Source organism: Dipteris shenzhenensis, chromosome 6 (genome assembly GCF_047967505.1).
Source record: "Dipteris shenzhenensis isolate YYH24624 ecotype China chromosome 6, Dip_SZ_1.0, whole genome shotgun sequence".
Taxonomy (NCBI): Eukaryota; Viridiplantae; Streptophyta; class Polypodiopsida; order Gleicheniales; family Dipteridaceae; genus Dipteris; species Dipteris shenzhenensis.
This window is the reverse complement of record NC_141601.1, coordinates 54,902,412-54,925,259: the sequence shown is the minus strand read 5'-3', so window position 1 is coordinate 54,925,259 and position 22,848 is coordinate 54,902,412. Positions and strand designations below refer to the sequence as shown.

Below are 22,848 nucleotides of genomic sequence, written 5' to 3'. Positions count from 1 at the left end.
ACACGGTGCAACAACATGTACGAACTCTCAGCTTTCAGTGCTCGAGCTAATGTGAGCAACACTAAGCTGTGGCATGAGAGGTTTGGTCATCTAAACCTGATTGCAGACCTACCAAAAATTTTAGATCTGCTCGATGTATGTGAAGCTTGCATGATGGGCAAGTAGCATCAGCAGCACTTTCCTAAAGAGGCTAGCAAGGCAAAGGCTCCTCTAGAGCTCGTTCACATGGATCTTTACAGAAAGATGGAGATGGAAGCTTTGGGTGGTTCCTACTACTTCATGACGTTGATGTAAAGAATAAGGGAGAGAGATAGGAGACTCAAGTTTAGCTTTCTTCACAACACACAAAAGAGAGAGGACACAAGGTTGGAGGGTGAAGCCTTTCTTCACTTTTGCACACAACAACAATACAATAGAAGAGGGAAATACCCTATATGTCAAACCCTAGAATACATGGTTCATATGTGAACCCAAACCAAAAACATACGTGGTAGTCTAACTACACCACGAGTACAACTAACATAGGCGGTGACATAAATGATAGTCATCCAGGAGATGTATCGTGGGTAGAGCTTGATATCTCAACACTCCCCCTCAAGCTCAAATCCATCTCACGTACACCAAGCAAGCTCCTAAATCTGCGAAGCTTCTCGGTACCCAATGCCTTCGTAAAAATATCAGCCACCTACTCCTCAGTGCTGACATAGACAAGATCAATCTCACCAGCTAGAACCTTCTCTCTCACAAAGTGATAATGCACACCCAGCTTCATAAAACAGTCCATAATGCAATGTGGACTTCACATACCGTAGTATGCGCCTAGCCGCATCCAAATGTGGCTTCCTCGGTGCCTGCATAAACTGACTCACCAGCCCCACAGCATAGCTCAAATCTGGTCTGGTTATAGTCATGTAAATCAAGCTACCTACTATGCGCCTGTACATAGTAATATCTTCAAGAAGCTCACCTGTCTCTGCATTGAGCTTCACATTCTGCTCCAATGGAACAGAGATAGGCTTATAGCCTGTCATCCCATATTTGGACAACATGTCCAAACCGTATTGCCTTTGCAACAGCCATATCCCACTCGGGGATCTAATAACCTCAATGCCCAAGAAGTAACGCAGCTCTCCCAAATCCTTCATCTCAAATTTCTGCTTCAACAGCAGCTTCACTTCATTAATGTCTGCATCACTATCACCTGTAATAATCAAGTCATCAACATAGATGACCACAAGCACAATCCCTCTGTTTGTTCTTTTCACATAAAGTGAAAAATCTGAATTGGAAATCTGAAATCCAATAGTGACAAGATATTGCCCTATCTTGTCTGACCATGCCCTCGGCGCCTGTTTTAAGCCATACAAGGCTTTGCGCAACCTGCATACAAAATCGGGGTGTGAATTATCCTCATAACCTTCTGGCTGCATCATATAAACCTCTTCCTGCAAATCACCATGCAAGAAGGCATTTTTCACATCCATCTGATGCAAAGACCATCCCTTTGCAGCGGCCATAGCAATTACTGCTCTCACGGTTGCCATCCTTGCAACTGGGCTGAAAGTTTCCTCATCGTCAATTCCATATGTCTGCACAAAACCTTTGGCAACCAATCTTGCCTTGTACCTACGAACAGACCCATCAGCATTGTGCTTTACTTTGTAAACCCACTTGCAGCCAATAGCCTTCTTATCATGAGGCAAAGGCATCAAATCCCAAGTGTGGTTTGCATCCAAGGCAGCCATCTCTTCATCCATAGCTGCTTCCCAATTTTTATGCCCTGCTGCATCCTCAAAACATGTGGGCTCTGGCTCCTCTAGAACCTTGACCATATAAGCATAGTGATGTGCTGTATACCCATCATATCTCAGCCTGTCAACTGGATACTTAATACGAGTGGACCTCCGTACAACTGGATCAGTTGCAGGAGTCTTTAAATCATGCCTGCTTTTCCTTGCACCAGGTGTAACAACAGATGGAATCCCAAGTTCCTCATCAAGGCTCATTTCAGAGCCGCTTGACTCTCCATCAACATGAGAGCTACCAGCAGACACATCAAACACTGGAGCATGGTCTACTTTTTCTTTTCCCTTATGTGATACCTGCACAACACTATCAGGGCTGCCATGTGATGATTCACTAGATCTCCATCTCCCTGTCCATGCATTAGATCCACTAGTAGAGGACTCTCTGGGTCCACTCAAGGCTTGAGATTGCTGCTCTGCATTTATTGCAGCATTCCCATTTCCTGCATCTGCATCTCCTACCATAACAGTTGGTGCATACCAGCTGCTCATTTCATCAAAAACAACATCTCTGCTCACTTGCATTTTGCGGGTGGAAGGGTTATAACAGCGATACCCTTTCTGGTGTAGAGCATATCCAATAAAGATGCATTTTTCTGCCTTTGGATCCAGCTTTGTTCTCTTCTCATCAGGAACATGAACATAAGCTATGCAACCAAATACCTTCAAGTGAGAAATATCTGGTTTTTGGCCTGTATACATTTCTTCAGGCGTCATGCCATGGACAGCTGCAGTGGGGGTTCTGTTCATAATATAAACAGCAGTTGCTACTGCTTCAGCCCAAAAATAATCAGGCATGTTTTTCTCATTTAGGATCGCCCGTCCTACTTCTGCAATATGCCTGTTCTTCCTTTCTGCAACCCCATTCTGCTGAGGGGTAGACCTGCATGAGTACTTCCTTTGAATTCCCTGTTCTTTTAGATATTCACAAAATTCTTCTGAAAAGTACTCTCCCCCTCCATCAGATCTTAGCACTTTAATATGCACACCTTTCTCTTTTTCAACCATGGCCTTAAAAACCTTGAAATGGCTGAACACTTCACTTTTGTGCTTCATAAAATAAATCCACACCTTCCTAGTGTAGTCATCAATAAACGTCACATAATAATGGCATCCACCAATAGAAGCAGCTTTGGTTGTCCAAACATCTGAATGGATCACTTCCAAAGGTCTTCTGCTCACCTTAGCATTTTTGGGAAATGCATGTCTGGCCTGCTTACCCATTTGGCATGCTTCACATACCTTTTGCATTCCCTCAACTCTAAATTTAGGCAAACCTGCAACAATGTTTTTCGTTTGCATAGATTTCAGCCTTTGTATATTCACGTGCCCAATGCGCTTGTGCCATATCTCAATATCTGCAATGACACCTCTCCCATGCGCAAACATAGCAGCTTTCACCTCAGGCATATCAACATCCAAGGTGAACATTCTTCCATTTTTGTTGCCTTTCGCAACCAAGCGGCATTTATTTTTCAAGTCCTCAACAAAGCATCCATCAGGATTAAATCTAACCTGCAGACCTTGCTCAACCATCTGGCCAACTGAAACTAGGTTCTTAGTGATTTTTGGGACATGAAGTACATCTGCCAAGTACTTCGTTTTGCCATCCTGCATAGCCAATGGCACTTTACCAACCTGCGTAATTGGGTGTGCAGTATCATCACCTGTTTCAACATAACCTGGCTTATCCAAATTTCTAACATCATGAAACCACTCACCATGACTGGTCATGTGGTTAGAGGCACCTGAATCAACATACCAAACATCATTGCAAGCTGCAGCATCTCCTGACATGGAGTTAACCATATGCTGCATCACAAAAAGGTGCTCATTTCTGTCGTCACCATGCCCACTTGATGATGCATAGTTGCTTTGCTGCAACTTCCCACTTTTGATGTCATTCTGCTTTTTATAGCATGTATTCTCCTTGTGTCCAAGCTTTCCACAATAATAGCATTCTGTGCTGCTATTTACTTGCTGGTTCCTTTGCCATGAACCACGGCCTCTTTGGCTCCCCCTGCCTCTAGAACTACCACGTCCTCCTCCATAGGACTGGTTTTCCTGTTGTTGCTGTTGGTTCTGATTTCCTGCACGGCCACCAAAACGGCCTCTTCCTCTACCTCTGCCTCTACCTGTATTCGAGTAGAAAGCAGTCTCTTGAGAAGTTGAGGTGGCTGAACCACCATTCCTTTGCTCTTCACTCAGCAAGGGAGCAATAAGTTCCTGAAAATCAGGAAATGTTTCACGGACTCCAATGGATGTCCGAAACTGTGCATAATCTTTCCCAAGACCATTCAAGGTCACGGACACTAAATCCTCATCATCAACAGGTGCTCCAATGGAGGCAAGAGAATCTGCAAGGCCTTTCACCTTCAAGGAATACTCATTTATATTCAGATTTTTCCTTTGCACATTGTGCAACTCCTGCTTTAGCTGCATCTTTCGTGCTTTGGTATTTGTGCTATACAGCTTCACCAATGTATCCCATGCCTCCTTAGGCGTCTCTAGATCCTGTATATGCACAATCATAGAATCTGAAATGCTAACAGACAGCCAATACAGGCATTTTTTGGCTTTTTCATGCCATTCTTTAAAGGCCTTCAATTCAGCAGGAGTGGGAGCAGCACCCAAAACTGGTTCTGCAGTTTCACCACTGATGTACTTGTTGAGATATCAAGCTCTATCCCCGACATATCTCCTGGATGACTATCATTTATGTCACCGCCTATGTTAGTTGTACTCGTGGTGTAGTTAGACTACCACATATGTTTTTGGTTTGGGTTCACATATGAACCACGTATTCTAGGTTTTGACATATAGGGTATTTCCCTCTTCTATTGTATTGTTGTTGTGTGTAAAAGTAGCTAAAGGCTTCACCCTCCAACCTTGTGTCCTCTCTCGCTTGTGTGTTGTGAAGAAAGCTGAACTTGAGTCTCCTATCTCTCTCCCCTATTTCTTTACATGGTATCAGAGCCTTGTTCGTGGTAAGGAGCTCAAGAAAGCTAGCCAAGTTTCTGGTGTCCTGGTAAGAGGACCAGTGTAGCTTTCCTATTTCGAGTTTTGAAGGCGGAAGTTCTTCGCAGGCACTCAGAAAAAGGCCCTGTTTTTGCTGTGCGACCACCGCGCGGCTAGTCGGTGGAAAGGTGCCACAGACATTGCATCGTATGCCTATGTGCAGAGATATTGGGAGTTGCAGATTCATGCCTGTTGCCTGTTGATGCAAAATCGTCACGAGGAAGTGACTGTGTGGTGAAATACCACTTTCGTCAGTGTTGCAGATCTGCCCCTGTGAGGCTCTTTGCAGAAGTTTTGCTGTTTGCCCTTCTGAGGCATTTGCTGTGTTTACAGGTTGCTGTTGCATTTCGTGATTTGTAAAATGTCTGAGAATCTGTCTACCATTGTCAGTGAGAAGCTTGACAAGAACAACTTCCAAGCATGGAAGTTCAGGATGACAAACTTCTTTATGGGAAAGGGAGTTTGGGATTACATCAGTGGTGAAACTGCAGAACCAGTTTTGGGTGCTGCTCCCACTCCTGCTGAATTGAAGACCTTTAAAGAATGGCATGAAAAAGCCAGAAAATGCCTGTATTGGCTGTCTGTTAGCATTTCAGATTCTATGATTGTGCATATACAGGATCTAGAGACGCCTAAGGAGGCATGGGATACATTGGTGAAGCTGTATAGCACAAATACCAAAGCACGGAAGATGCAGCTAAAGCAGGAGTTGCACAATGTGCAAAGGAAAAATATGAATATAAATGAGTATTCCTTGAAGGTGAAAGGCCTTGTAGATTCTCTTGCCTCCATTGGAGCACCTGTTGATGATGAGGACTTAGTGTCCGTGACCTTGAATGGTCTTGGGAAAGATTATGCACAATTTCGGACATCCATTGGAGTCCGTGAAACATTTCCTGATTTTCAGGAACTTATTGCTCTCTTGCTGAGTGAAGAGCAAAAGCGAGCTTTGACGAGGCTCAATATATTTGTCATTAAGTATCAACCGCAGGCGCAATCATTTCAATCTACAAAGGCTCAAAGCTTCAAGCCACAACTCACAAAGAAAGACCTCAACAAAAGCAACAACAAGTAAAGATAGCTGACAGTCAGAATCCTATTGGAATAGCGATGTATGACATCAACATCAACATCAACAAGACACCAAAACAAGCATAGTACATCAAGGTCAACAAAGAAGATCACAACACCGACATCACAGTTTCACTATGAAAGTAGCACACAAAGCTTAGCTAACAGCAACACATTCTAACCACCCAATAAGCTATTATAATCACACCTCTCCCCTTCCCTTTCACGGCATGACTATGACAAAACATGTGTGCCTCAGGATCTATGGAGCACTCTAAGGTGGATGGAACCTATGTGGAAACATGATGAAGAGAGTGCTCATGACATGTAGCTCAAGTCAATTAGGTTCCAAGATAGATTAGCTTGGACTCATAAAGAGAATCTTGAGATAGTGCAAAGTGCATGATTGATATTACTTCAAATGAACCTCCCTTTATAGGTGAGGGTACTTACATCCATTTGCTTGCTCACATGTGGGAAATCTCCTCCATGCCATGTGGCAGCTTGCCCTTTGCTCATACCTTTGCTCTACAAGTGCTCATGGCACCACAACTCTCAACACCTCCCCTTGGTGCCATAATGCTTTGGCTACTGCAAGGTGGTCAGATGTGAGTTACAAATCCATCACCTCCCCTTAGTGCTTGCATTTCTACTTAAGGTGGTCAAGTGTGGTTTTTACATGTCAATACCTCCCCTGGGTGCTTTCATAGCTACTCTCAGGTGGTCAGGCTTGATTTCAAACATATGAGCAAGGTTGGCAACGATTTTACTTTTCAATGCTTCATGTCGATGTCGTTGTCTTCTTCTCTTAACATAGCTTGATGCATGATGCTTTGTTCTTCCATGTGCCTTAATGCTTTACGTGTGGATGCCATGCTTTGTGCTATGGTCATCTCATGCACTTGTGCTTTTGGCATGCTTTTTGCATTCATGTGTTGCTTTTCCACTTGTTGCAAAGGTCTTACCAATGAGCTTTGTTTTGCTTCAATGGCAGTGTCTAATTGCTAACAATGATTCTGACTTGATAGGCACGTAGAGCTCCAAAAGATGATCACTTTTCCTTTTTGAAGTGTGTCCAAATTCTGCTTGGATTGCAAGTTATGGCTTGTCAAAGTTTCTATGAAGAAGAGGAGGCCTTGATGATGTGTCACAGGCATTCATATGCTGCTTGCAGGACTGTGCTTGGCAAGGGGTTACTGTGCTGAGGTGGCCCTATGCCATGTGGTAATCTTTTAATCCAAACAGGTTAACGCAAGGTTACATTCACTTTACCATGGTAATTGTAATCCTGAACGTGTCCAAAAACCAACCATAGACTTAAACCAAGGTCATGTTGACTATCCACCACGTGGCAAAAAGCTACGAGCGTGCAATGAGCTTAGGAGGATGCCGAATGTTGAAGATGATCGAAGGCTTCGTCGTCGTGCAGGTGAGATGCTCTTCTAGATTCATCCTCTATCTCAGTTTCCCTTATGTCTAGCAATAGCAATGTATGCAGGCCAGGGTGCCGTGGTCGTCCAGCCGTCAGAAGCTTCCGTGAGGAGGCTAGACATGCATGATCCGGTTGAGCAGCCGAGTAGGCTGAGTGGCTGGAAGATAGCTGTTGAGTCATTGAAGTCCCGTTTCTTTGTCATTACGAGGAGCTGAGCATTGACGAGCTAGAGCTTAAGGACTTGGAGGCTGCCTTCGAGTCGGTGATCACAGATGCCATCGAGGCTATAGTTGTAGAAGCGGTCGTTTGGGCTAGAGCAGCCGCCGTTGATAGCTACTTGTGGCATAGGAGCTGGCTGTGCATCGCTGGTGGATGGCTTGGAGAGTCTGTTGAGAAAGCCGCCATCGAGGAAGGTAGCAATTTGCCTTCGTGTTGGAGCTAGTAGAGGCTTATGGAGCCCATCAGGTCATTTTGTTGAAATGAAGCGCTGTTTGTAGCTCGTTGCAGGTCGCATTGGAGATGCTGAAGTCCATTGAAGAGCAGCTGTTGATAGCTTTTGGATGAGGCTAGGAGTATTGTATGAGGACTGTATGTGCTGAGCCTTTGGTTGTGATGCCAAAGTTTGTAGTGGCCACTACTAAGAGGTCCCGTGTTAGTCACTGCTACTACTCCACCATAAATGGAGCTTTGCTGAACCGAGCCGAAGCCTTATTGCTTCTAGTGCCTTGCAATTGGAGCCTTCAAAGAGCATACTTCGCGAGAAGCTTAGACATCGAGGCTCACTAAGTAGAACTGACATCAAATAAAGAAGGAAGAAGTGAAATCTCTCATTTCACACTTTGAAATCTTCAAAGGGATCGCTCAACAAAATCTCTCAAGGAGAAGAAGAGGATACTCTCTCTCACACACTTATTATCTCTCTCAAAGATGCAATGAATTGAATTGAAGAAGATTAACTGAAACCTTTCAATAATGGACGAAAATCTCTCTTTCACAAAGATCACTCAAAAAAAAATGGAACCTATGTGGAAACATGATGAAGAGAGTGCTCATGACATGTAGCTCAAGTCAATTAGGTTCCAAGATAGATTAGCTTGGACTCATAAAGAGAATCTTGAGATAGTGCAAAGTGCATGATTGATATTACTTCAAATGAACCTCCCTTTTATAGGTGAGGGTACTTACATCCATATGCTTGCTCACATGTGGGATATCTCCTCCATGCCATGTGGCAGCTTGCCCTTTGCTCATACCTTTGCTCTACAAGTGCTCATGGCACCACAACTCTCAATAGACTAGCCCATGTCGTATAGCGCCAGAGAGGAAATGTTGCCTCGCCATACTGGTATTGCATATTTTACAAGAAATAGAGACTGGGTAGAGGCTGCTTCCTAAAAAAATGATCCAGAGGATATCTTTCATGACCTAATTATATCCCTAGTGGGACAAGTTCCTCTAATAGTTCCCTACATAGGCAAGAGGTGCAAGAGGCAAAAACTGAGCTAGAAAGGGTAATGCTATCCACTCCAACACATGAATTACTACAAAGAAAACTTGCCACTAATATTGTAGCCGGTGTCTTTGTGACAGCAAGGAAACAACTGAATTTTAGTCCCCTCCCACCATCTCCAAGAAAGAAGAAGAAGCTTGTCAAAGTTCAAGCTCCAGCAGTAGCTCAACAAAAAATGCAGAACCCATTGGTCAAAGCTGCAAAGTTTACTAGCAAGAAAGGTCAAGACCCTGACAACCATGTTGGGCAATTTGAGACAAGGTGGACAGCTAGTGGATTTGGACAACTCGCAGATGATACTAAGAAGGAGCAATTTGCAGCAACATTCAATGGTAAAGCAATGAATTGGTTTATGTAGTATGGTATTGCACATTTTGCCACTTATGGATGAATTAAAGATTGCTTTCTTAAGTCATTTTAGGAAAGAAAAAACACCAGAGGACATCTTGAAAAAACTGAGAACAATGAAACAAAAAGACCTCATGGGTGAGGACTATTCACACAAATGTTTAAAAACCTCAACAGAAGGCTAACAACAAACCAAAGACCCACCCAGGAGCAACTGAGAGACTAGTTTTGCAAAGGATTAAACAAGGAACTGAGAACTACGATAACTGGCAGGGACCAGCTTGGAGGAGCAAATGATTTTAACAATATGGTGGAAGTTGCCTAGAGGGCAGAGAGAAGACTTAATACAGCATCAAGATCAAAGAAGGAAAAAAAGAAAAGACATTCATATTCAGAAACAGACTCAGAGACGGGGACACAGATAGTGAAGCAAAAGAAGATAATGAAGATGAGGAAGATGACTCGTTAGAAAGTGATGAGGATGATGAGGAACACTCCAAGAAAAAGAAGAAAGAGAAAAAGCACAGATTCCAGGGAAGAGCCAACATACATAAAGTGCTTACTCAAGTCAAAATATGACTTTGAAACAAAAAACAAACTCTCAGGTTCGGAGTTCCCAGAATTATAGAATACGACAGACAAAACCACGGACTATGATACATGCCAAAACAACTCAAAGAAGTGAGGATATTATGACAAGGGCCCAAGAGATGCAACAAGACACGAGCATGAAAACGAAGCCAACACACTCTTTTTCCAAGAGTTAATGGACTCCAAGGTACAAATTACTCTTGATCAACTACTAAACTTGGTTCCAGCTTTCAAACATCAAATTTGTAAGAGATTGCATCTAGAATAGTCACATCCAACAAAAGCTCAACAACCAAGTAATGATGAGGAGGAAACTCCAGATATTTACACATCAACAATTGAAGATGTGGACTACCAAGTACCACTCATTGATGTAGACTACAAAAGGCAGAGGATTCTAGAAGTTTTGGTTGATGGAGGCTCAGATGTCAATATCCTATCAGAGGATATATTCAAAAAATTTTGCTGCTAATGAATTGGTTCCAGCACCATTCTAGGTGAGGATGGTTGACCAAAGGAGAATCCAACCTCTTGGAATATTGAGAGGGAAAGAGATTACAATCATGGGACTAACATTCACAGTCACATTGGTAGTGCTCCAAATGGAGAAAAAGGATTTTGCTTACTCAATGTTATTGGGTAGGCCATGGTTAAGAGCTGCCAAAGTCAAGCAAGACTAGGGCTTAGAGAGAATCACTATCAAGAAAGGAAAAAAGAAATTCAAGATCAACCTATCCTACAGAAGGTGTTTTCCAAGAAAAACACAGCCACTGCAAGCAGAGGGAATCAAGATGATTCCAGATTTTGATGAAGATGAGAAAGAAACTTTCCTCAGAAGAAACCCCACTGTATTTCCTATTTTTGAGATTGATGCTATTAATATTATTGACAATATACACGTCCAAATCAGCACATACAACATTCTGACATAGATCGAACTGTTGTAGAATAGAACAAAGTCAAAAACCACCAATCAGATCAGGTTTTCACAAAAAAATATACAACAGAGGCTACTGATGCAAGCAAAGATGATGCACCATGAGATATCACTTCTAAATCAGCAGATGGGGCAATCATGGAAGCAGAAATACAATTTGAAGAACATATGCAAAAAAGTGACAGGGTCAAGCAGGATGACTTGGAGGAGATGAACTTGGGAAATAGTGTCAAACCACTACTAGTTATGGTAAGCACAAATCTCTCTCCACCTTTTAAAATGGCACTCAAAGAATTATTGATGTAGTACAAAGATATTTTTGCATGGCACTACACTGATATGAAGGGGGTAGATCCTAAATTCTACCAACATAGAATCAATCTGAAAACAATTAAGTACCAATCATACAAAGCAGATATAGAATGAATCCAAATTATGCCAAGCTGGTCAAAGAGGAGATTGACAAGTTATTAAGAGTTGGTTTCATATATCCCTGCCATATGTCACATGGCTATCACCTATTGTCATTGTTCCAAAGAAAAATGGGAAAAGGAGAATTTGTGTAGACTATAGAAAATTAAATGCAGCCACTATCATTGATCCATTCCCATTACCATTTTGTGATTCATTGCTTGATGTTGTAGCTGGACATGAAATTTATAGTTTTTTGGATGGCTTCAGTGGGTAAAAGCAAATCAGAATGGCTCCAAAAGACAGGGATAAAATTGCTTTTGTCACATAATGGGGTGTGTTTGTATCCAATGTGATGACTTTTGGGTTAAAGAATGCCCCACCTACTTTTCAAAAATATATACAAAAGGTATTTGCAGAGTACCTGACATCCTTCATGAAGGTATTTTTGGATGATTTTTTAGTTTTTGGAAAGATGGTGGAACACTTGAATCACTTAGCATTATGCTTTGCTAGATGCAGATTTGTTGGTATTAGTTTAAATCCAGCAAAGGGCACTTTTGTTGTTAGTAGGGGAATACAACTAGGACATATTATCTCCTAACAAGGTATGGAGATTGATCCTAACAAGGTTTCAGCAATTTAGAATGCAAAAGCCCCAAAAAACATCAAACAACTTCAAAGATTTATAGGCCAAATCAAATGGCATTGCAGATTTCTAAGATACCTTGTAGATATTTGTTATCCTCTCACAAGGCTGATTAGAGATACGGAACCATTCATCTGGTGAAATCCTCAAGAATATGCATTCAGCATTTTGAAAAAGATGCTTATGGTGGCACCTATCCTACAACCCCCTGATTGGTCTCTTCCTTTTGAAGTATTTGTGGATGCTTCAGATTCAGGAGTTGGTGCAGTCCTAATGCAATAGAAAACACCAAAATGGTTTGAACCTATCTACTATGCAAGCAAGATCTTAACCAAAGTTGAGAGAAACTATGCAGTCATAGAAAGAGAGGCACTTGGTATGATTTATGCATTGCATAAGTTTAGGCATTATTTACTAGCTAATAAGGTAAATTTTCATGTTGACCACCAGGCTTTGATTTATTTGGTCAATAAATAGGAGCTAACAGGAAGACTTGCAAGATGGATGCTTTGTTATATGAGTTTGATTACATTGTGGTACATAGACTAGGAAAACATCATGCCATAGCTGATTATTTGAGCAAACTATAGTCAGGAGAAGCTCCGACTGGCATCTCAGATGAACTCCCTGATGCAGGTATACTTATGGTAAGGATAAAAGAACCACCAAACTTTTATGACAAGATGTTATTCTTCCTTATTGATGGACTACTAATCCCAAAAACATTGAATAAGGATCAAAGAAAGAAGTTAGTATTGCAAAGCAGACCTTTCCTTATTATTGTTGGAGTGTTGTACAGAAGAGACATTGACCAGGTCATCAGAAGGTGTGTCCAAGACCATGAGAAAAAAGCTGTGTTAGCAAAGGCACATGGAGGGCCAACAGGAGGCCACTTTTCATGTGATATCATGGGCAAGAAGATGTTGTAGGCTCGATTATGGTGGCCCACAGTATTAAAAGATGCACACAATTATGCCAAATCATGCTTGTCATGTCAAAGGGATGACAGACCAATGGATAGTGACAAAATGCTACATCAGCCCATTCTTCCATTGGGACCCTTTTTAAAAGTGGGGATTGGACTTTATTGGACTAATCAAACCTACAGCCAAATTCTCAGGTAATCAATATATTCTTAGTGCTACTGATTATTGCACTAAATGGGTTGAGGTTGTACCATTGAAGACATACAAAGCTAGAACAGTTGCACATTTTTTGTATCACAATATTGTAACCAGATTTGTTGTTCCCATTGAGATTGTATCTGACAGGGGAACCCATTTCATAAACAAAACCATAAAAAAAATGACCAAGATGCACATGATGCTGCACAAAAAATCCACATCATATTACCCACAAGCCAATGGATTGGCTGAAAGTTCTAACAAGCTAATGAAAAAGGTTTACAAAAGAACAATTGCTGATCACCTAGAGGATTGGGATCGACATTTATACTTAGTGCTTTGGGCACTAAGGACAGCACACAAGGTAGCCACAGGATTGACATCTTTCAGGCTAGTGTATGGTTGTGAAGCAGTAGTAACCATGGAGTTTGTTGCAAGAAGTCGCCTTTCCCTAGAAGACTCCATTAATGCAAGGTTGGAGCAGCTTTTACAATTGGATGAGGATAGATTGGCTAGCTCCCATACAACTGACATTATCTAGAAAAGGAGGGCAGCATATGTAAATAGAAATATAAAGTTCAAGCTTTTCAAAAAAGGAGACTTGGTGTTGATGTTCAACACTAAACTGGGCAAAATGCCAGGTAAATTCAAACTAAGGTATGATGGTCCATTCAAGGTGATTGATACATATGGTCAAGGGACATTTATCTTGGCAGACTTACATAACTCCTTTGAGAAGCTAGTCAATGGTTTTAGATTTAAGGCTTACATTGGTCCTGATCCCATAGAGGCTAAGATCAACACAATTTCACTGCAGAACCCTTCTGAGGTACACAGTTATACAATATATGTTTCAACCAATCAGCTAACTAATGGGGTAGCATGCAACATTTCAAATCAGACTTATATCTTGAAAAGAATCACCTATCATAAAGATATATCCCTACCGAAGCTTCGAGGGATCTCCATCTCAATTCAACAACAGGGCCAAGACAACACAGAAGATAGCATACCCAGTAACCACAGTTGTGAGATAACACTTATGTCGACAAAGACCGCGATGCCGAGGCTTTTCAAAAATTAGCACAAATACAACGGGAGTTCCATGCCCCAGTGAGAATGCCTTCAAAGAGAAATCTAGGGGATCTTAGTAATAGCTCTTTACAACATCATAGTAAGCAATCACATGAAAAGTGGCTACAATTACATTCCACGCAGATTCCACCAACAATACAGCAATGATGTTGCTGCACTTTCCAACTACTTCAGGTATACTCAACTTACTCTACAATAAACAAAAGTGATTATGCAGGTGAGAGGAGGCAACAACAAGATGACACTGCCATGAGCTACGCTCCAATAATGGTACGTCGTGCTTTCGAGAAAAGTTTGAACAGTTCGACAAAACCGACTGAGAACTCCGTCAAGGTCCTCGAGGGGGTCACTATGTATAAACCCTCTATATCACGTGCATTCAAGGCCTATTTGTACAATCCCTTACCTGTGATTTTTCCATTAATAAAATGTACCCTTTTTCTATACAAATCTGTAAATTTTTTCCAAAAGTATTTTAAACATTCCCTTTTGTAAATTAATTTTTGTAAAATTTACATATTAAAAATATCCTTCTGTTGAACTCACATGATAGGGTTACATATGATGACTAACCCCCCCAAGCCAAGGTCTCAATTGGGACATAACTAAACAAATTCGACTCACACATGCCGCATGTGTCTTTTTTGACTTTACAAATTTCGACTGAGGTCTAACGCCTTGTTCGCGTATTCAATCTCACATCCGATCCACCCACTCCAGTTTGACTTTCGTATGACTCTAGTGTCCCCCCACAGTCTGACCATTCAGTCTGACTTCGATCGTCCAAATGAATCGCAAACCAAGTCTGACTATGCTTCGCCTATCCAACATCATTCTGCCCCAAGTGCGTTGACTCACAGAAAATTGGGCCAAGGACACAGAGAGGACACAAAGGACACTGGATTCGCCGTACTGACTCATCAGCGCTCGTATGTACACAGATTCCATGGTGCTAAATTTAACAAGGCCACTCGCACAAGCTATGCCCTCACTATGAGAAATAGCGTCATCATCGACACACGCCATACCAACTCCATGATGAAGACACATATAAGCAAGGAGGTATGGGAAGTGGATAATACACACCCCCAATCACCACGTCAAACTACCAATCCGGCACATGCAAGACAATGACGAGATTGCAAAGAAGGATTTGACTACCTCTAATGCACATTCTAAGATTGCACCCCTCATTGTAGCGTTGTTTGAATTTGCAGCGCATAGCAAAGAATACAATACCGAGAGGATAGAAGAAAACAAATGCATGACAAAACAGAGCTACACAACAACAAAGAATCTGACCAATTGAAGGATGCAATAGTGCAAGACTTGCAACAGGCACAATATTCTCAAGATGAAGCATTGCAAGCGGTATATGGTAAGTCCTTAGCAGACACACTTTGGGACATGCCACTAGCCAAGGAGGAGATGCCTCCTCAGTAAGCAGAATAGAAATTAGCCAAAAAGATCAAGCCCAACCAACGAGCTAAAGCAATGATGCCAAAGGAAACATGGCTAAAGCCTGAGGATGACGTGGCCCGGTTATTCCTCAACTCAACCCCCAAGACCCCATTTGAAAATTTGTCTCCAATCCACAAGCTAGACTTGTAGGAAACTCTTGTTAAGGAAACACAAGCATTGGCAGCACCGGCATAAATTTCAAGCATGCACCTGCTTGTACTCCAATAGTACTTTGAACACCAAAAGAACAAACAAGCAAACCTGCAGCAACAGGTCTAATAGTTGTAGAAAGACAAAGAGACAGTATGTGAATTCATGCTCAAGCAGTTTGAAATGTAGCAACAACTTGCCACTGCATAGGCCAAACTTGCAGCACTTGAGAAAGAATATGCAAAGTCTATGGAGCAGCAAAACAAACATATTGCAAAGCTAACAACCCAGGTTAAGTTACAACAAGATTGCATGCCTATTGTAACAGGTTGGCTCCAAGAAATGAAGGACAAATTCTTTTCTAGCTCGGCCATATGGGAGTAGATCATAGTGACCTTCAAATCAAGAATACTTTGTTAAAGCAACAGATTCATATACTACAAAATGTAGAATAATAGCTCAAGGAAATGGCCGACAAAGTAGAAGACATATTCCTTAGTAAGTATGAATTTACTAAGTTGAAGAATCAACTCGTCAGGATATCCCAAGAGATGTGGAATAACTTGAAAGGAAGACTCTTTACTATTGCCAAGTGACCATACAATGCTTTTGCATTAGGTGCATATACCTATGAGGCCATGGCCTATGAGCTAGAGACTCTAAGGGCAAGAATAAAGGATGCCCAAAAGAAGCAGATGCCATTGGATGACACTCACACTTTTTGAAACATGAAAAGCAGAGACTCCTACAAATTTCAATATGCCTGCAGAATTCATGACACAGATGCATACAACAGTAGTGCTTGAAGAAGATGCCAGCACTGAAGTCAACATTACCCCCAACCATTCCATGTGTGCAAGCCCTAGTAGAACAAATGAGGAGCCAGGATTAGTTGCAGCAATAGAAGGGAATCAAGGAAAGAAAGAGGAAACTGAGACTGCAAATCCAATTGTCACCTAGGGAATAATGATTGACCTCAATGCTTCACATACCTTCAAGGTTCACTTGAACGAGTATTTCCAGTAGAAAGGTGTTCGCGTCCTTGACTTTTTGTAAAAAAGCCTCTCCACCGGAAGTGCCAGGAGTTGAAGGCATAGCCTCCACTTACGTGGACACTTACCATGGGATGGGATAAATACACCTCTGGTAAGAGAGTTACTAGAACAAAGTAGTGGGATCATTTTGTAATTGTAGGGATAGTTGTAACTATCCCTAACAACACTCCCTAGTGGCCTGATCCACCACATAATGTTTTGGACTATGACTGTTACATTTTGAAACTTACTGTTGCCTTACAACAATCAAACTGATCTCAGATGGCTATATAGACCTTGTATCAGCTCCTGTTGAAGAGAGTTGTTGAGTTGATGTATTCTCTGCTATAACATAATATACAAGAAACACTACCTTTGCAAGGTTTCCTCTATGTTCTTTTTATACATCTCGTGATAGCTTTGTAGTCAGATTACTTTCCGATTATACTTTGACTACTGGCAGGTACCTTGTTGTCAGGAGTGGAGACGTGTTTGTGTTTTTCACTTGTCTCAAGACACTCTGAACACCAGTACTTACGTAAATCAGATCACAACACTTGGCAATTCCTCATTCCTTACTACTCACAATCTCTCCCCTCTAATAGGCCTCTTTTATTGCATCTTGGAGCCATTTTTCTTGGCAATATACATAAATCTTATAGATACCTAATCCCTCTATTGCTTCTTTTAAAAGGTGTTCTATCTTCTCTCATATTCTTTGTCTCTTTGTATCTTTCAATCCATTTCTCAATTCTCTTGTAGTTATAGAGACAAAATGTGTTCATCTTTAACTCCAATAGAGAGCTCTCTTTTTTTGCATTCCTTTCCCTTGTGCCACGTTTCCTTTAACTCTTGGATCATCCCTATCATCCTAGATTCAAGGTATGGAGAAATTCCATTACACAAGAAAGTCTATGACATAAAACATTGATTCTTCTACTATGACATAAAGCATTGATTCTTCTATTATAGTGCCTTCTAAGATTGATTCTTCTATTATGACAGATGTAAGATATAGTATTAATGAAGATGATGAGGCCAAAAAACTTAAAACATACGTAGCTTGAAAGCCTATAGATGATTGAAAGCTCCATAGGAGACTTTAATAGTGTTAAACCAATGTAATGAGGATATCAGAGGTACATGTGTAAAATGAGTTTTAAAGATGTAAAATGAGGCTTCAAGATGAAAATCTATTTGTATTGTGTCGCTAGGAGAGTCACATAATAATTCAACACATGCCATAATAGTGATGCCATTTTGGTGCACTTGAACACAAAAATAAGAGTTGATTTGGGAGTCGTTTGGCATTACTTCAACTATTTACCATAGGCATCACAAGTAGTGTTGTTATGGGCCCATAGTCTAGTGGTGGATGAGTGTTCAGAAGTTCAATGTTTGTAATCCAAGCCATTGGATTGCAATGCGTGATCTTGAAAAGATATATGACTTTGAATTTTCTTCATGAAATTAGCGTTTCAACCCATTTGATTGCACATCCATATAACTCTAACTAAAAATGTAGCACGCAATTGGGAAATCAAACGAAATTAAACATGTGCACGAGAGGGGCACATAATTCATGGAAAATGGAAGGAAGTTGGAGAGGGGCATTAGGAACGAGTCATACCATAATTTTTGTTTTTTTGCTTGCATGGACATCTAATGGCAACCTTTTGGTCTAGAAAGGGATATCTCTTAATTTTCTCCCATCCTAAAGTGATCCGTTTTGTGAGAAACACGTGCGTGAAAAACCGAGGGATAAGCGGGGTCACGAGGGGAAAGGAAGATAAAGTGCACAAAACTCTATGATGATTTGTTTATTACTTGTGTAGACTCTAGAGGGTATATTTGGAAGTATAGGTACTATGTGCATTGTGCAATAATGCAAATTTCCTTTCCACATACATAATACACTAGTTCGAACTTAGCAGTCACCCCCATCACTTTGGCATTGCAATCCAGCCTGTAAACTACGCAACAGTCTTGGACGATTCAGATCAGATGCATGGCAGCCTCCACTGGCCGCCATGAGGCAGCACTATACCAGCTTTGTTCGTTAGCCATTCATTTCAATCGCAAGTACACTTGACTCGTCTTATCTTAATCCATTCATCCAAGTGCAACCAGTCTTCCTTTCCCGCAAACATTCTTAAGTAACAGTAACTTAATAGACCCATGACACCGACCTGGACCTACAGCATTAGATGCAAATACCACGTTCAGACAACGCTGTCGTATATTCAATCGATTTCCTTCTTGGTCGTGACCACGTTAGTCTAGATTTGGCCGTCGAACGATTTATACTAGCTCCGTTCATGCGAGATTCCCCTTGCTGTGGACTCTCTTCTCCAATTTCCATCGCGCACGCAGCGCGCGAATTCTTATGCGTTAAATCAAGCACCCTTCTGTGCAGTCTGCAATGGGTCCTGCCCGCGCCCATATAGAAATTTCCTTTACAGTTACGATTTACGTAGCCGTCCACACTTCACAATGCCTTCACCCCATGATTAGACCTTATTGATTCTGTATTCCACTTGCGCAGACAAATTTCAGAGCCGAGGATCCCGACTGATATCACACAAATTTAGTAAGGACTGCCCGTAAAATAATCGTTTATCGAAGTGGGAATTTCTTAATAAAAAGTTGTGCCGTATTTTCCATCATAACGAAAAAGAAGACCAAGGGTAATAATTATTATTTTGTAAAAGATCTAAAGTATAACCGCTTGCATTGCTTGAATAACTACATAAAGTAGTACTCTTTTGAGATGGAATTGGATGATTATTTCCTTTGAGGATTGTGGTACTTTGTTGTGACCATGCACCTTGGCTTGGCAAATCATAACAGCCTCCAATTTATCCAATATTTTTAACTAGAAGCAAAATTGTGTTCTACAAAATTGATAAGGTAATCCTTGAGGGGGTAGTTTCTTGGTGCAAGCTTACTATTAAGGGATGTTGTCTCACAGGTCAAGGGATATTATCAAATGGTAATCAAATATGAGCTTGTGGAGCTTGAGGAAACAATAGTCTAGATTGGGAAAATTTACTTCTTGTTGTGTTAGGCGAGGTAATGTGCCCATCTTTTTGGCCCATTTCATAAAAAATTAACATCTTTTTCAAGGGCTTAGTGTTAAAGTCCATGAGCCTATTTCATTAAAAAAAGGTTGTTTAACCCTCATGATATTATTTTCTCAACAGAGTGTGCAAATATTTGAGGTCTACCATTTGTGGTGGCTTTTCTCATGTTCATCAAGTCTTAAATAAGAGTCTTGTAGGAAAAGTTGTTGGCAATTCAGAGAAATAAGACTTAGATTTTATCATGACACAATTTCAAATCTTTAAATCATCATGGATTTGAACATAGGATATATCTCTCTCTCATTCAAAATCTTATAGCCCCAAAACCAAATACAATTGATGATATATGACACTATGAAGACACTAAAATAACACTATCTCTTAAACTAGGAACAAGTGTAAACTATTATTTGTTTAACATTATAAAGAAACTAAAATAACACTATCTATTAAACTGAGAACAAGCACAATGTGACCAACAAAAGAACAATTCATAGGATGACAAAACTAGAAGCTCATATCTACTTGTAGTATCTACTTGTAGATGACTCTCATCAGACTAGTAAGATAATCCACCACATAGCACCGACTGATTGAAAAAGAAGTCCTTCACCATAAAAACGTGCATATCTAGAAACCTCCATACACTCATTAAACCAACCCATAAAGTCCACGTGATATCTAGACATGTAATAGCCATGTTGCATGGCTTGAGAATTGTAAAATATCCTTAGAAGCATCCAAAAGGAGGATCATGCCAACAATCCCCCCTCAGTTTGAGGAGGGGATTGAAACTATAACTTAAAAATGATACAAATCAATCAATGTGAAAGACATGCCTACGTAGGGTCGCACCAAGACACCAAAACCATCAAACCAAAAGATGGTCACACAAATGGGGCATGAACCAAACAAGAATTGAGTCTTCCACACAGGCAAGGCACACATTAAAAACTGATAGTATCTAAAGCTTTCAAAATACCCATTCATCACCATTAGAAATTGCAAGACCTAAAACCTCCTTGATTGGCAGAGTCGCATCTATAACACAAGATTTTTTGTTCTTCTTCTATGAGTATCAAATGCCTTTAGATAACAGAATTTAGCAACATGGCCTTATTTTCCGTAGTATTCACATGTTAACTACTCCTTTTCTTTTTTCTTTGTCTTCTTTACTTCAGGCTCCTTTATTCTTTGCCTTCTTTACTTCAGGCATCTTTTGATCGGAGCTCATATCATATACAGTCTCCCCCCCTAGCAATAAAATATCTACTATTCTCTTCTCACTTAGATGAATGAACATTACTTTATGAAAATCAACATTGTTATATCCAACATGAAGTATAGAAACTGATTCTATAAACCTAGGTGGTAGGCTAGATAAGAGAATAGCTTTAGCAGTAGCACCATTGAATTTGGCTCCAAATGCATGCGGTTAATTCATGATCAATAGAATCTTGTTCAAGTGTGATCCCAAACTATTTGTCTCTCCCATATACAACCCAAAAATCTCTTGCTTTGGAGCTATATTTGAATTCTTCATCTTTGAACCAAGCAAGCCTTTCAACGTCAACCAATTTCACACTGTTATCTTGCAACCCTTTATGGTTGTAATATATTCGGCCTCTGTGGTAGACAAGGCAACACACTTCTGTGCATCAAACATCCATGACACTGCACCACCTCCAAAGGTGAACACATAACCAGAAGTGAATCTCCTACTATCCACATGCCCTACATAATCTGAGTCCGTGTACCCATGTACAAATGGTACTCTAGCCCCAAATTATGGATAAGTAACCAGCATCACATACAAGACTTAATAAGACCTAAAAGGCATGATCAATAATCACTATAAGCATTGACCATCTTGTGGCAGAACCCAATGTGATATGAAGTTGGGGGTGTTTATACTACAAAGTCCTTCACAATTCTTATACCTCTACGTCTTTTAAATTAGCAATTAAGACCCTTTCACGTTCTCGATTTGATTATAAGGGAGCAAAGATATGACAATTTGAAATCTAGCACTTTTATTATGTTTGGAATCAAAGAAATAAAAAGAATTGACCTTTTAAAAATTTTAAAGAAAGAAAAAATGGCCAAATTTTCTTTGTAAAGGTCAAAGGTGATACCATTTTTAAGAGTGATTAGCTCTTCTTTTGTTCTTGAATCACCTATAACTATTTTAAAATGATGGTATCATGATGCCACAAAAGTAGGTAGCTCCCTCTATGGTTTCTTCACATGTGGTTTGAGTGGAATTTGAACCTTTAGCCAAGCCTTTAGGTCTTATGTACCTTGGTAATAGAATATGTCTTAAATCTCTAAGAAGATGATGCCACCTATTATAAAAATAGAGTCTCTTTCTATCTCTTTTTATTCTTCTTCTCTACTTCTTGCCATGGTTCTTCTTTTTCCATTCTACTTTTCCTTATATCTATTATAATGCATCATACATTTTCCTTTTATTCCTATTGCATCATGCATCATGGCTTCTTCTTGTCATGCAACATGGCATCTTGCTTCATCACCAATATTCCTTGAGGATTTTTTAGGTTCTTTGAATCTTTAGGATTCACAATAGAGCTCTACTTGTGATGCAAATGGACTCTCTACTTTTGGCTATTAATTTTCCCAATGTACTTCTATCCCTTTAAATCCTTGCCATGTCTATAGATTTCTAAGCTTGGACTTTTTTGATATTGCTAAAAAATCCTGTCTACATGGCTACGTATGTGCTCAATACTTCGCTAGTTTATTTAGATGGGAGCACAAGCCTTATGTGCTGCATATTGATGTTCCCTTATGAGACTGCCTCCATGGTTGGATGTGTGCTAGTTAGGATTTGGAATAAATATCTCCTTTGAATTCTTATTAAAATAGGCCTCTTAATGTTAGCCATGGATTCTATTGAGCTTTAGAGATATCTTACAAAATTTTACTTTGCTACCTTGTTTGCTAATGGCTACCTTGGTTACAAATCTTATCATGGAAACCTAAGCTTGGATGAGCTCTTGAGAGTCTATAGAAGACGTTTTTTTCAATATTGAAAGTGTTACTCTACGCTTGCAATTTTGCCAACGTGCTACATGAGCCTTTACAAGGCCTATTGCATGGTTTTTCAAA

The 22,848-nt window shown here is 40.4% G+C and overlaps 1 protein-coding gene across 1 annotated transcript in view; it reads right to left on the bottom strand.

The window, feature by feature from the left end:
• Positions 1–22,848, bottom strand: part of LOC147901366 (uncharacterized) — a 135,732-nt gene that overhangs the window by 49,015 nt on the left and 63,869 nt on the right. The window lies entirely within an intron of this gene.